The sequence below is a fragment of the Cryptotermes secundus genome, unplaced genomic scaffold (assembly GCF_002891405.2).
Source record: "Cryptotermes secundus unplaced genomic scaffold, Csec_1.0 scaffold373, whole genome shotgun sequence".
Classification (NCBI taxonomy): domain Eukaryota; kingdom Metazoa; phylum Arthropoda; class Insecta; order Blattodea; family Kalotermitidae; genus Cryptotermes; species Cryptotermes secundus.
Genome location: NW_019720165.1, coordinates 572,061 through 586,733, shown reverse-complemented (window position 1 = coordinate 586,733; position 14,673 = coordinate 572,061). Strand labels below are relative to the sequence as shown.

Genomic DNA, 14,673 nt, shown 5'->3' with positions numbered 1-14,673 from the left:
TAACTTATTTAGTTCGGATATACCTACTGTGATCTGGGCCAAGCGAGGCAATGGGAGAAACCAATGTGAATTATATTCTGTTGTGAAAACATTAACCATCCATCCACTGTATCTCCTGCATTTTGTTCATCCACCCATCCAACCGCCCAGCACTCACAAGCATATCCGTGTACCATTCATACAAGTTCATTTTCTCTATAATGTAAGTTCCGTTTTTCTTTTCATCAGTTTCGGCTCTGGTTGCTGCATGGCTGTACACGGTTTAATGCATAAAGCGATCGCCATTCATCGCTGTTTATTTCCTTGACAACTGTGTAATGCATCGATGGATCACCGCGTTACTCCACTGCGGTAAGTAAAAGGAAATATATGTGATATCACGGTTTTTTTTAGAATATGAATGTAATGCAAGTGTACGTAGGAACAACTCAGTGTCTATTTCTTGCACAGCACTGAATTTCATATATCACTTAAACGTTTAACGTAGACCATATACTGATACGTATAGTTGCATGTGACACAATTATTTTAGTAGAGTTTGTGCTATGAAAGCCCTGGCGAAGAATGGGCACTTTCGGTAATTTATTTATCATCAGTTGGAATATATGTTACATAATATCTTTACAGCAATAAAACAAGTTTACAATTAATGTTTTAAAGAAACCTTAGGTGAAGAATAACTGCTTGCGTTACGAAGATAAATTTTAAACACGTTAAGAGTAACCAGTATTATATTGAGAACTATGGTACAGTTATCTTCAGTTAATTATCCTCCCGGTGATCGATGATTCGATCCGTTGATCAGCGTTCCCCATTCTGTCGACGATTGCCAATGCGCCTGCGCTGGCGAAGTTTACAAGCGCAGTCAAATCAGTCAGCCTTTGTGTCAGCATGGTAGTGCAATATTATTAATATTCATTGTTTTTCAACATATTTTGAAGCCTTTTGAATAAAATTAGTGAAATTATGGGCACTACAATGAAAAGCAAAGGAAATGCTAAAATAGGATTTGTTAACAGACTGATCGCCAGTAGATTAGGTTTCACGGAACTAGTTGACGCTGATTAATGGAGGATGACTGTAGTTTTTTTTCCTTGGCACTACAGCCCCCGTGGGCCTAGGCCTACCTCCATGAACTTCTCCGTTCACTTCGGTTTTTTTCTAGATCTTAAACATTCGGTATGACTCCTTGGGCGGGTGATCAGCTCGTCGCAAGGCCTCTACCTGTACACAAACACAGAAAAATGCACACACACATACTAAACATCCATGCCCTGAGTGGGATTCGAACCCACGATCTCGGTTTCCAAGCGAGCGAAGACAGTGCATGCCTTAGACCGCTCGGCTACCATGACCGACGGATGACTGTAATTAAGTACCGTAATTCAAGTCAGTGCTTTAAAGAACTAAATATTCTTAGTTATCTTCTGCTTTTCTAGGCAAATGTTTTATTAAACTTCGAGTCACTGAGAGTAAAAAATGTTGCATAGCACTACCTAATGTAGAGCTTATGCGTCGGTAAACACATTCTCGAGGTAACGCAGTAACCAGTAGGACCTCCGTTGCCAGGTAACAAGTTGCTAAACACAAGAATTCCGAGACAACGCGTTCATGAAGTACAGTAGTGGAACCCTCGGAGGCGGTGATTTCTATTCGGTCCGCGTGGTATATATAACAAGTAGTGAATTCGTGCATTCAATGCAGCCAGAGAGCAGTGGGAGATTCTTGAGACAGATCCGTCAGACAGACGTTGTGCAGAAGGAGTTCTCTGTGTGAGCTGTTATAATTGACTGTAATTGTAAAGAAATGCCAATAAACCCAATCATCAATTCCAGAACCCACTATTATTAGTCACGCCAACCCCTTTATGTGACAGTACTCTTGCAGGATTATCATGAAAGGACAGACGACCACAGTTAATACTAAAAAACAAAAACAAACTCCGTGACTTGAGTCGGCAAGCGAACTATACAGACAAGAGACAGCCGCTTGTCGGTAAAGCTAGTAACAAATTTAGCGGATAGAGGGTGTCGCGTGGTTAGCGCAACGAATCACCACGATCGTTAATCCCGGTTTTCAAGACCAAAGCCTCTAATTTTCTATTCTAGTAGCTCCTCAGTTATCTTCACGAGGCTGAGTGAACCCCGTTCCAGACCCGCTACTTCTCAGAAAATCTAGTAGCGCCGGGAATCGAACACGGGACCTGTAGCCAGGAACTCTGACCAGTGGACCACAGAGGCGGTATACAGATTCTAAACATAAACCTTTATCATGCGAAGCACACCTGTTAGCCCTTGAAAGCATAATAGCTACTGTATATACAAACTGCTTTAACATTCATAAAGTCTGTTTTTTCCCACAGAGTGTATTCATATGGTTCCTATGGTTCTCGAGATAAACAGCGACCACTAATATTTCCCTAAACAACACTAACCGGTTGGGCTTTGTAAAGGACATTGTTTTTTTTTTCATGCAGCAGGTTCTGAATTTTGAAAAATTATTTAGGTCTATATAAATCTGAGACTTCAAATGCGTAAACTATTCAATCGTAACGTTGGGTTAAATTGGCCTATGGCGGTAAGTTATAGCACAGTCTTAGTGCGCCATAGCTCAAGCGGTTAGTCGCTGGCTTCCCACCGCGGCGGCCCGGGTTCGATCCCGGGTCTGGTCAAGTGAGATTTGTGATGGACAAAGTGGCGTTGGGGCAGGTTTGCTCCGAGTACTTCGGTTTCCCCTGCCAATCTTCATGTCACCAATTGCTCCACGATCACCCTCACCTATCACCTGGGGCTGGTACAATAGGCCAGAAGTGGCCGTAGTACGAGGGACTTTGTCCTGCCCCACTAGCCATAAAAAATAGTACATGGAAGCGTGTGACGTAATGGAAGCAGTGACTGAAACACCAAAAATAACTTGTTGCACAATTGATGAAGTCTGCACCAGTAATTATAAACATAAGAAGAAAAATCGTTGATGCCATATGTTTCTGTATAAATGAAGGAACCTAACATAAAAACAAGGACATAAGGTCTGTGGTCAGGTAGCATGTGACGTCAGCTAAGCCACCTGCTGATGTCTCTGACTGGTGGTGACATCTGGCCTGTCAATTTAGAACAAAACAGCAGCAATGACAAGAACAACAGTAATAAATATACTGTCCCTTGATGAGAGTTTAAGAGATACACAAACATCGAGAATAGCATAGAAATTATTTTCTCTGTAATAAGAATAATTTCAGATAAACTTGTTGAAGGTAACAAACTAATTAACTCTATGGGACAGTTTCTCTCTTGTGGGCCTAATAGTCTCTCAGCTACTCAAGAAATTGCGGAACCAGGAGTTTCATTGGCTTGTTGCAAGTCACATTAAAGGTAAAATTAAAGTCGATATAAAAGCAAACTGTTTCCCCTCTGCGATGATATATGAACGATTTGTTGGAAGATTATGTTATGCTGCCGATCGGCTACCTGGTGATACAGGAACTGTTCTAACATGTCAAGGTATACGCGGCCAGATGCTGTAGCTTCATCGAAGAAAAACGGAAATAAAATTCTTTAGGTTTTTCTGTCATCTAGTGATAATTATAATCCATAATTAATCCAATTTTTTCTCAATGATTAAATAAAACGTGGGATGTTTGAACGGAACAAACTGTATTTCTTGCTACTTGAAAACATAACAAAAACCTATCAAGTTGCCACTTCCCTTTCTATAGTACGTGTGGGTTTTTAACCTTTTAAAGACAGAATTTCTACTAAATAACATATAAGAAATCGTTTGTTTTTTTTCCTCACAGGAAACACATTACATCTCTAGCTAATGCTGTTTAGGGGAAGATTCTCTCTCTCTCTGTTGGGAGAAAAAATCGAAACATACGAATACACTCTCCGAGATGAGATCAGATATTCAGCACATTGAAGCAGGTGGCACATATAGAAACCACTGGACTTTAAAGGGTTGATTTGTCCATGGACAAAGAAAATAGATGATTTGCTTGGCAGCGACACTTTATTTAGCTGAGAGGCAATTGAAAACTACTGCATGACTGCAAGGCGTCAATTCCAGAGGAACACAACTTAAATACTTACAGCATTTGAAACCCTTGTCATACCTCCCATTGAAAGCGCCGGGATAGCGTATTCGGTATAACGACTGGCTACCGGCTGGACGACTGTGGGGAGCGGAGTTTGAGTCCCGGTAGGGTCAAGAATTTTCTCTTCTCCAAGTCTTCCAGACCGGCTCTGGGGCCAAACAAACCTCCTAACCAACGGTACCAGGGTTTCTTTCCCGGGGCTAAAGTGACCGGGGCGTGAAGTTGACCACTCACCCCCAACTAGTGCTGAGGTCAAGAAAATGAGGATCTATACATCCACTCCCCCATACGTCTTCATGGTGTAGTGCTTAATTAGTTAAGCAAGGGACAACTGTGCCTTTTTTTACCCCCTTTTTATATTGTGGGAGATTTGATTTTTTCACGGCGGTGGAAATTGATATTGTGGTTCAGTTTATGATGTCGTATTGTACCGTAACTGGTTACCAACGTTTCGGATAATTTTTCTGCCTCCATATTCAAGGTAGAGTATGAAAATAGCAGGACACTCCGAAATGTTTGTAAACATCTATGATCCTATAAAGTTGCATTACTCACACTTTCACATCCTAAACCATCTTACAATGATTAAATATTTATTTTTCCCCCTCCATTTCACTGTCATTCTAGAAGAATGAAAATGCGAGCAGTCGCCCTTAAAGAGTTGGAGGTCGAATGTAGATGGCTGAACTGCGCAGAGCCGCACAACCTGGTGAAGCAGAAGTCACAACTGTTAACAATATGTAATGTATGCAGATACTACATTTGAAAGTCAACTACAGTCAGGCTTTTGCGACGTGTGCCCATCAGTAGGCGTGGTTACGTGCAACTCTCGCGTCTTCTGTTTCCAACGTTCTGATATGATCTACATATATTGTTTGAAGTCACGGGGCGTGATGCGTGTTTGAGAGACATGGGTTCAGCCGTACCTCGGACACTATATATATATAAAAGTAAATAAAGTAAAGTAAAGCTACCCCTGTACCAGGCCGTGAAGGCCCATAGGGTTGTGAGACGTTGAGGGTCCCACATTATCTAGACAATCGGCTCAAAGATGGCGGTAAGGTTGTCAGCCCTACGCGCCGGCCGCGCTTTACTCCTCAGGAAACTTATTTAATTAATTCCTGGTTCTCATTTCTGTTAGAGACTGAGTAAACCCCAGGGCCTAGTGCGGCTGGAAGGATTAGAATCTAATCATTAGATCAACTGAAAAAATCCAATGACCTCATCTAGTGTACATGAAAACACACACTAGTGGTAAAAAAATTACCGATCTAAAGACTGGGCTGACTTACATTTTCCCGAACCAGTTGACAACGCAAAAGTGGTTTTTGGAATACTGTCTCTCTGTATGTATGTGTTAGCTCTTCGGCATCCCACGTACGAGTGGTTGAATGTTATTCTTATACGGTACTTAAGAATTTATTCATCATAGGCATCTAAGTCATAAACTGTCTTCGCTCACTCGAACGCTGGGACTGTGGGGTTCGAATCCCACTCTAGGCATGGATGTCTATGTGCGTTTATTATGTGTTTATGTTGTTCTGTGTGTACGTAGCGGCCTTGTGACAGTCTGATCCCACTTACAAAGGGTCCTGCCGACTGTGTATGAGATTAAGAAACTGAAAAGGCGGCCAATGTCCAACAAAAAGGACTGTAGCGTCATACATCAGATAGATAGGTAGGTAGGAAGGTAGGTAGGTAGGTAGGTAGGTAGATAGATAGATAGATAGACAGACAGACAAATTAATCTATATCTCCACCCCCCATACGTCTTCATGGCGTGATGCTAAATTAATTAAGCACAGGGGCAATGTTATATTTTTTTACCTTATTTACCGATATTGAAGAAAAAATGGGAGTACAATGAGACAGTACATCAGCTATTTGTAGACTTCAAGAAAGCTTATGATTCAGTTAGGAAGGAAGTATTGTACAATATTATGATAGAATCTGGGGCACCCATGAAACTGTCTAAGCTGATTAAAAGGTGTTTAAACGAAACGTATAGTAGAGTCCGTGTAGTTAATATTTATCTAATAATTTTCCTATCCAGAATGGTCTAAACAAGGAGATGCTTTAACGTCACTTCTTTTCAACTTTGCTTTAGAATATGCCATTAGGAAGGTCCAGGGAAACCAGGTGGGACTGAAATTAAACGGGACACTTCAACTGTTGGTCTATGCCCATGATGTGAATCTACTATATAACAATATAGATACCATAAAGAAGAACACACAAACCCAGTTGACGCATATAAGGAGGTTGCTCTAGAAGTAAACACTGAGAAAACTAAGTATATATTACTGTCTCGTCACCAAAATGCAGGGCAAAATCATGACATGAAGATAGGAAACAGATGTTTTGAAAATGTGGCACAGTTCAGATATTTGGGAACGACGATAACAAACCCAAACCTGATTCAGGAGGAAATTAAGAGGAGACTGAACTCGGGTAATGCTTGTTACCGTTCAGTCCAGAACCTTTTGTCTTCTCGTCTGTTGCCCAGAAACATAAGAATTACAATATACAAAACTCTAATTTTGTCTGTGATTCTGTATGGATGTGAAACTTTGTCTCTGACATTAAGGGAGGAACATAGACTGAGGGTGTTTAAGAAGAGGGTGTTGAGAATATTTGGACCGAAGGGGGACGAAGTGACAGAAAGTTGGAGAAAACTGCATAATGAGGAGCTTCATAACTTGTACTCTTCTCCAAGTATAATTAGAATGATCTGGTCAATGAGGATGAGGTGGGCAGGGAATGAAGCATGAATGGGGAAGAAGTTGAATGCATATAGGATATTGGGGGGAAAACCAGAAGGAGGGAGACCACTGTGAAGACCAAAGCGTAGATGGGTGGACAATATTAAAATGGAATGGTATGGATTGGATTGGTCTGACTCAGGATAGGGACCAGTGGAGGGCTCTTGCGAACACGGTAATGAACCTTTGGGTTCCATATAATACTGAGAAATTCTTGAGTAGCTGCACAATTGGCGGCTTCAGAAGAAGGGCTCAGCACCATGAGTGAGTGAGCGAATAATAATAATAATAATATTTTTTATTTCATTTATTTATTGAAAATGAATGTATTTATCGACACACTTCTGAGCGTCTGACAAACGTATAAGGAAGCTTGCATGGACGAGGCAGTATGAGACTTGACGTGACGTATGCAGGAAGAAGTGCCCACGTGGAAGTTTTGTAATCGGTTGTGTAGGGAAACCTAACAGAATTGTGTAAGCTATCTGTGTAATAAAAATGTTTATTGCGGTGTGCCATATAGAGCCTGCAATTATGTAATGGCGTCCGCCTCAAAGTTATTTTCATTTATAACGGATGAAAGTACTATGTGTGAAAGCCATTTCGTCTACACGTGTGTTGGTTCGTAGCGTGAGGCAGAGTAAAGGCGGAACCATGATAGACAGACATAAAGAATAAATAAATCAGTGAGTCAATGGAAAGAAGAAATAAATACAGAAAGTAAAGATGGAAACAGATCTAAATTCGTGACTGAAAGGAAAGAAGTAAAGAAAGAATAAGGAAGACAGAGAAATGAAGAGGTAGAGGGATTGATGAGAAGACGAAAGAGAGAAGTAGGGAAGCAAAATATTCTAGTAAGTCTGTGCAACGCTAACTTGTGTCAGAAAGTGCGCGGTTCGAATCTCGTCCTGGACACCCGCTATACATGATATTTTTCATGGTTTTACTCAAATGCTGCAGGCAAATGACAGGGCAGTGTCTCGACTAGCCTACGATCGCTTCCTCCAACCATCCGTCCTCCCATGCTATGCAGTATACATATTACAGCTCAATAAAACAAACTGCAAAAGGAAAAGAAAACTAAAGTCTCCCTTTTAGGAAGACAATGATAGGAAGAGGGGAAAAGTAGGGAGGGTAAAAAGGAGACCATGGAAAGAAGAGCAGTTATTGAAGAAAGTCGTCTTCTGGGTTTAGGCGCCGTGTATTCTTCGTTTTGGCCGACGTTTCGGAGGAACGTCGGCCAAAACGAAGAATACACGGCGCCTAAACCCAGAAGACAACTTTCTTCATAGTCATCGCCGTGAAAACCTCAAAATTTACAAGAGCAGTTATTCTTTATTCTATATTATAATTGTGATTTATTTTACAGATTCGATATAAATTGATAGAAATATGTGCAGACTTCATCCTACGAAATATCATACGAATTAACTGGATGTCTCTCTTCCAGTTCTGATAATCAAAAGTTATTGAATTTTCTAAGGGATTGATCCCATGCAGTAAGGGAAAGATGTTAGTGTCTTTGACGTGAGGTACTTCTTCTGAAACTGGGAGATTTACTTCAAATGCACCTATAAAGTAACTTTCTTTTTCGCCTGCTCTACAGCCCCCTTGACCCCTGGCCTCTGATTTTTCAGTTTCATGATCATTTTACAGACCGTACGACTCCTTGGACGAGTGATCAGCTCGTCGCAAGGCCAACAAAATATTTTAACTAAGCAAAGTAATAACAATGGACGACAAAGTGGTATTACGTAAGTACAGGTAAGCTCTTCACTGGTGATCAATAGAATGGATATTTAACATCCCATAAAGAATTAAGGGAAACCCGCATCGTTGTAATTTTATGGCAATCTGGACCTTAAGCATCTTCTCGCAATCACGTCTCCTAAAGGCGAAACTATCCCCGTGACAGGCTGTGAAGGCCCATAGGGTTGTGAGACGTCGAGGTTTCCATAGTGTCTCTAGACAATCGGCTCACAGATGGCGGTAAAGTTTGTCAGCCTTACCTGCCGACCACCCTTAAACCCCCCCCCCAGGAAGATTTCTGGTACTCATTTCTGTTACAGGCTTAGTCGAACCCATGACCATAGTACTGGTGGAAGGATTAGGTCAATTGAAAAATTCCACCTCATTGGGAGTCGAATCCTCGAACTTCCGACTGGTAGCATAGTACCTCAATCAACTACGCTACCGCGTGCCCCATCTTACGTCTCGTAGGGCTCAGGAAATCCGGTAGTCATTACGTTCTACGGTATTAAGATTAAGAAGCATTTCCGTAAAACTTGATTTGAGACAATTCCTTCTGTTCTTACCAGAATTAGCCAAGAATTTAGTTGGCAGGTGACCAAACTACCGCCCACGTTATGTATACGAATTTCAATTGTAGTAAGTATTCTGGAGGCCGCGCCATAGCTCAAGCGGTTAGTCGCTGGCTTCCCACCGCGGCGGCCCGGTTTCGATCCCGGGTCTGGTCAGGTGGGATTTGTGGTGGACAAAGAGGCGCTGGGGCAGGTTTTCTCCGAGTACTTCGGTTTCCCCTGCCAATCTTCCTTCCACCAACTGCTCCACAATCACCCTCACCTATCATCTGGGGCTGGTACAATAGGCCAGAAGTGGCCGCAGTGCAAGGGCCCCACCCCACTAGCAAAAAGTATTCTGGAGATAGAAGCTCGTAGAAGGAACATACTCGAACCGCGAGGCTGAACACTGCAGATACCAATAGCAGTTATCATTGGATAAGAAACGGCAAATTATACTTCCCATTCTCACTACAGGTTTTGTTACGATCCGCCTCAGTACCGCCCTTTCTTCTTCTTCTGTGTTCTTCATGTGGCGCTTTCAAATTATTTTCATTTTAATTTTTTACACACACCCTGTCTGCCCTTCCCTGCCGTCGTAGTACCCTCTATTTCGCTACCCCTTTTCCTTTTTACGTAATGTCCTAAGTTCACAAAGTTCCTTAACTTCAAATACTCTCCGCTTCGCTTTGTTTCCAGACACTTCTGGTTCACTTTCTTCCGTCTAATGAAGAGGCGATCCCGGTCACGGTAGCCGAGCGTTCTAAGGCATGTACTGTCTTCGCTCGCTTGGAAACCGGGATCGTGGGTTCAAATCCCACTCAGGGCATGGATGTTTAGATTGTGTGTGTGCGTTTTTCTGTGTTTGTGTACAGGTAGAGGCCTTGCGACGAGCTGATCACCCGTCCAAGGAGTCCTACCAAATGTGTAAGATCTAGAAAAACCGAAGTGAACGGAGTTCATGGAGGTACGCCTAGGACCACTGGGGCTGTAGTGCCAAGGAAAAGAAAAATTGAAATTAACGGTCGTGGGGGATTTGTTGCGCTGAACTCTTGACATCGTCTATCCGCTAAAGTTGGCACTAACTTCGCTGACAAGCGGCTGGTCTCTTGGTTGGTATAGTTCGCTTGCGGACTACAGCCACGGATTGTTTTTTTATTTGGCTGTTTTTCTTTAAAGAAGAGAAAATATTGTTCATCTTGATGCATAGTGTAAGGCAGTAACAAACAACTGGTTACAAACTAGAAGGCCGAGCCTCGTTTCCCAGCAGTAGTATTGTTTCTCTCGTGAATACGTCCTGACCAGCTCTGAACCCCCCAATATTCTCTGAATATTGCCGATGACTTTGGTAGAGCTGAAGGGACATCTTAACTCACCACTCACACCTCCTCCTAACGCTGAGGTCTAAAATGCATGGAGCTTTGCCCTTAACGCCTCTATACGCGTTTATGGAAGCTTATATTCAGTTTCCACGTGACGAGAAGATATATTTCTTTAGAAAGCAGAGCTTACTTACATGATGTTAATAAGAGCCCCTGCTGGAAGGAAGTTAGCGATTACGCGCTTCCTCGCACGGAACGTCTGATAGTGAACTTCCTTCTATATGTAAGAAATTCATTCACTGGGCCACGAAAATAAACGCAGACTTAAATTTAGCTTCCTGAGCCCTTTCCGAGAAGATGCTTCAATTTTCGACGTCATTGCATTGGAAACAAATTGCTAGGTATGTAGCTACCAGCGTCTTCGTTAGAATGGCTAACTAACAAGGTAAGGAAAGATAAAGTTTTCCCTGTGGTTAAATAATTAAGCACTTCGCCATGAAGGTGTGTGGGGGAGTGGATGTATAAATCCACATTTTCTTGACCTAGGTACTAGTTGGAGGTGAGTGGTCAGCTTTGCCCCCGAGGAAAGAGTCTCCGGTACCCATTGGATAGGATGCTAGGTGGACCGCAGGGCCGGTCTAGAAGACGTGGAGAAGAGAAAATTCTTGACCTTACCGGGACTCGAACTTGGCTAACGAATATTGCGATCGAATTGTGATGATTCCGAGTTCCAATTTAAGAAGTCTCAGACTCAGATCTAAGCTCGAAGAGAAGGTGTATTATGGTTGATTTTTTTATGTTTTTCCTCCGTCTTTCTAGGAAAGTGCTGGTACATTTGACTGTTTCCTTCTAAATGCTCTCTGATTCATTACTCAAAAAACGTGCTACCATCCGTCTCTGTATAACTTATGTCATTAAATAAAGTTTATTAAACAAACAAATAAAAATTTAATTTACAATGAATGATCGCTATGCGACAATGAATAGAATGTTTTGGAAACTACACTCCAAAATTTAAATAAAGTAATTTTAAGTATGATCTGATGCTTTGACAGCGGTGGGTGTGAAGAGTTACATATCTTCTGAGATATAACGCCGCGTATTTTGTTGAAAACCAACTGAAATTTCGGAGGAAATTTCACGATGGTTTCTCACTCGGCTTATTCTTCGACCCTGAAGATGGAGGCAATATGTTCCTCCGAAACATCCGTTGTTTTTCAACAGAATATGCTGCTTTATATCCTAGAAGATAGAGTTCTTCAAGTTATTTTAATATTAATTTTGTATTTGTGATGAAAATATAACAAGCCTATATATTATATCAAAATTTGATGATCAAACGGATACGATTTTAGGCACGATAACAGAAGCGATGAGCCACGAAACTTTGTCGTATCGTCTGAAAAGGGGGGATTTAAATTACCCTTTAATTTCCCGGTACAACAACCACCGGGCCTCAAGACTGCTGGTACCGCTACAAAACAAGGCGGTTTGATAGAAGCTGACTGACATTTTACTCCCATCGAAGTTAATAACCGATTCCTTGATGTAAAAGCTGTCGACTCCTCTAACACGCATCTCTCGTGGATGCTGCTTCATGGCTCTGTGAGATTTAGGGTCCCACCGCGATGACTACAGAAGTCTGGTAGAAATTTACCGGCTTTACTCTTCGATCCCGAAGATGGAGGTAGTATATGACTCCGAAACACTACACAGCGTAACATACCAGAACACGATACCCTTAAGTATTCTGTTAGTTACAGCTTAGGACGCAGTTCCTTAGGCCCTCTGTGGGGGAACAAACTGCAGCAGAAAACCGAAGGAGTCGGCATAAGTCAGTATCATATAGTGACAGGCTACAGGCTGGACGGCTCGGGTTCGATTCCCGGCCGTGCAAGGTTTTTCTCTTTTCCGCAGCGTCCAGACTGACTCTGGGGACAACCCGGTCTCTTATCCAATGTCTGCCGGAGCCTCTTTCTCCGCTGGGAGTGTTTAAGCGGCAGGGGCGTGAAGTTGACCACTCACTTGCATCTAGTGTCAAGGTCAATAAAGTTGTAGCTATGACTCCCTTCCCCCATACGCCTTCGTGGCATAGTGCTTAATTAATTAAGTACGGGGACAACTTTGTCTTTTTTCCTTTTAATTGAAAACCGAACACGGAATCGTAAATATTATTTGAAGTCCCCACAGCGATGAAGGTTCAGAGTGTGATATTCTGGCTTATGACACTGTGTAGTCTGGTAACTGGAGGCCAGCTCTTCGAAGGAACATTCTGTCTCCATTCTCTTCGTTGAATTTTGTGACAGTAAATTCCTCAGAAAAGTTGGTACCCTCTTAACCAGACTACACGGGGTTATAGTTCAAAGGACCACAATAGGAATTCATAAGATGGAAGACTTGAACTTACCAACATCCGATTTTTTATAGTTATCATAAATTCATCTTAAAACAACAAACAAAACAAAATTCCGTGGCTTGAGTCCTCAAGCGAACTATACCGACCGAACGACCCTCCGCTTGTCGGAGAAATTAATGCCAACTTTTGACGATAGAGGGTGTCACGTGGTCAGCGCAACGAATCCCCACGGCCATTAATTTCGGTTTCCTAGACCGGAGCCGTTATTTCCTTGAAATAGCTCTTCAATTATTCTCACGAGGCTGAGTGGACCCCCTTCCAGACCCACTACTTCTCAGAAAATCTGGTATCGGACCCGGGACCTCTGGATCTGTAGGCAGGAATTCTGACCACTAGACCACAGAGGCTAGAAAATATTGTGCATATGGGAGTACACAGTTTCCACATGCGTTGTTTGCATTTTTGCATTCTAAATGTTCCTAGTGGTTAGAAAAAAAGATTTCATGGGCACTTTAAGAGCATTAGATAAGCGTGTAAATTAAAATACGCTGTAATGTTTATAACATTATCTAGTAAACTTATGGCACATAACACGAAATATTCCTACAGTCGTCATATTTAATACATAACTTATAGACATGTGTCTGGTACATCTTCACACCAAAGTTCACATTTTTAACTCCAGTAAGTTTTGTTATCTATCTAAAAGCTACATTTAGGTTTCAATCTTCAGCCATGTTGCTGTCTTATATTAAAAAAAAACAACATATTTTTGAAAACACTGTTAGCGTGAGCAATTTCAAGAACGTAATGCTGTCATTAATGCCGTTCCCACCTGAAATATTCCCGCATATTTCATGTCGGTATATTTGATTGTCGGAAAATAAAAAGCGAGAGTTTGGAACAACTCCCAATGGAATTATATCGATATCAAATTTCATCAAAATGCGTCCAACTCTTCTCAAGTTCAAATATGCGAACAAACAGGCACAGACGACCAAACCCATATTAATTCATTTCGTGCCCTTCGTGAAAATAATGCATAATAAGATGAGATAAAACTATCCCTGTAACAGACAGTGGAAGCCCATAGAGGTGTGAGACGTCGAAGTTCCCACATATTCTAGACAATCTGCTGGCAGTTGGAGGTGAAATTGTCAATTTTACTCGCCTGCCGCGCTTTACCCCTCAGGAAGATTCCCGGTACTCATTTCTGTTAGAGGCTGAGTCGACTCTAGGATCGTAGTATACCTGGAAGGATCAGATCAACTTAAAATCCAATAATCTCATCGGGATTTGAACCCATGACCTCCCGTCTTGTAGCATTTTTCTTTAATCAACTACGCTACCGCGTGCCTCGAAGAATACACAATAATTAATTAATCGTTATGTGTCCTTCGTTGCCATGGTGACGAAATTTAACGATGCCAAAGCACCCTGCACGTGTGCGCAATGAAACCAGTCACTTGCCTAGCAAGTCACACCATTATGCTTGGTTGTACTTCGCTTCTGCTAAACAAGTAATAGGCCTACACGGAAAGTTCAAGGTTACTGTTTTAAGGTGCTCGGAGAGGTGGGGAAACGAAAAGAAGTAGGAGTAGGGGAATCTTCATCTCTGATCAACCACAAACGTACAGTTTATGGCCTGGTCCTTCTGATGTGGGTACTACTGAAAGTCGCGCGAGGGCTATGTGCGCTTCAAGCTACCGGGGGAGCAAGAAGACCGTTCAATTCGTGTTAATAACCTATTTCAGTGACTAAATCCTGAGCTATGAAGGAACCATTCTCTAATTGACTTACGGAATCAGAGGAAGACTAAGTACTGGCTGGTCACTTTTTT

At 42.0% G+C, this 14,673-nt stretch overlaps 2 protein-coding genes across 3 annotated transcripts in view; one reads left to right on the top strand and one right to left on the bottom strand.

The window, feature by feature from the left end:
* Nucleotides 1-14,673, top strand: part of LOC111867280 (protein abrupt) — a 460,728-nt gene that overhangs the window by 238,730 nt on the left and 207,325 nt on the right. The window contains exon 3 of the mRNA XM_033752658.1: nt 229-351. The gene's annotated coding sequence lies outside the window, so the exon portion shown is untranslated. The remainder of the gene's footprint in view (nt 1-228; nt 352-14,673) is intronic.
* LOC111867257 (voltage-dependent L-type calcium channel subunit beta-1) overlaps nt 1-14,673 on the bottom strand; it is a 368,762-nt gene that overhangs the window by 230,417 nt on the left and 123,672 nt on the right. The window lies entirely within an intron of this gene.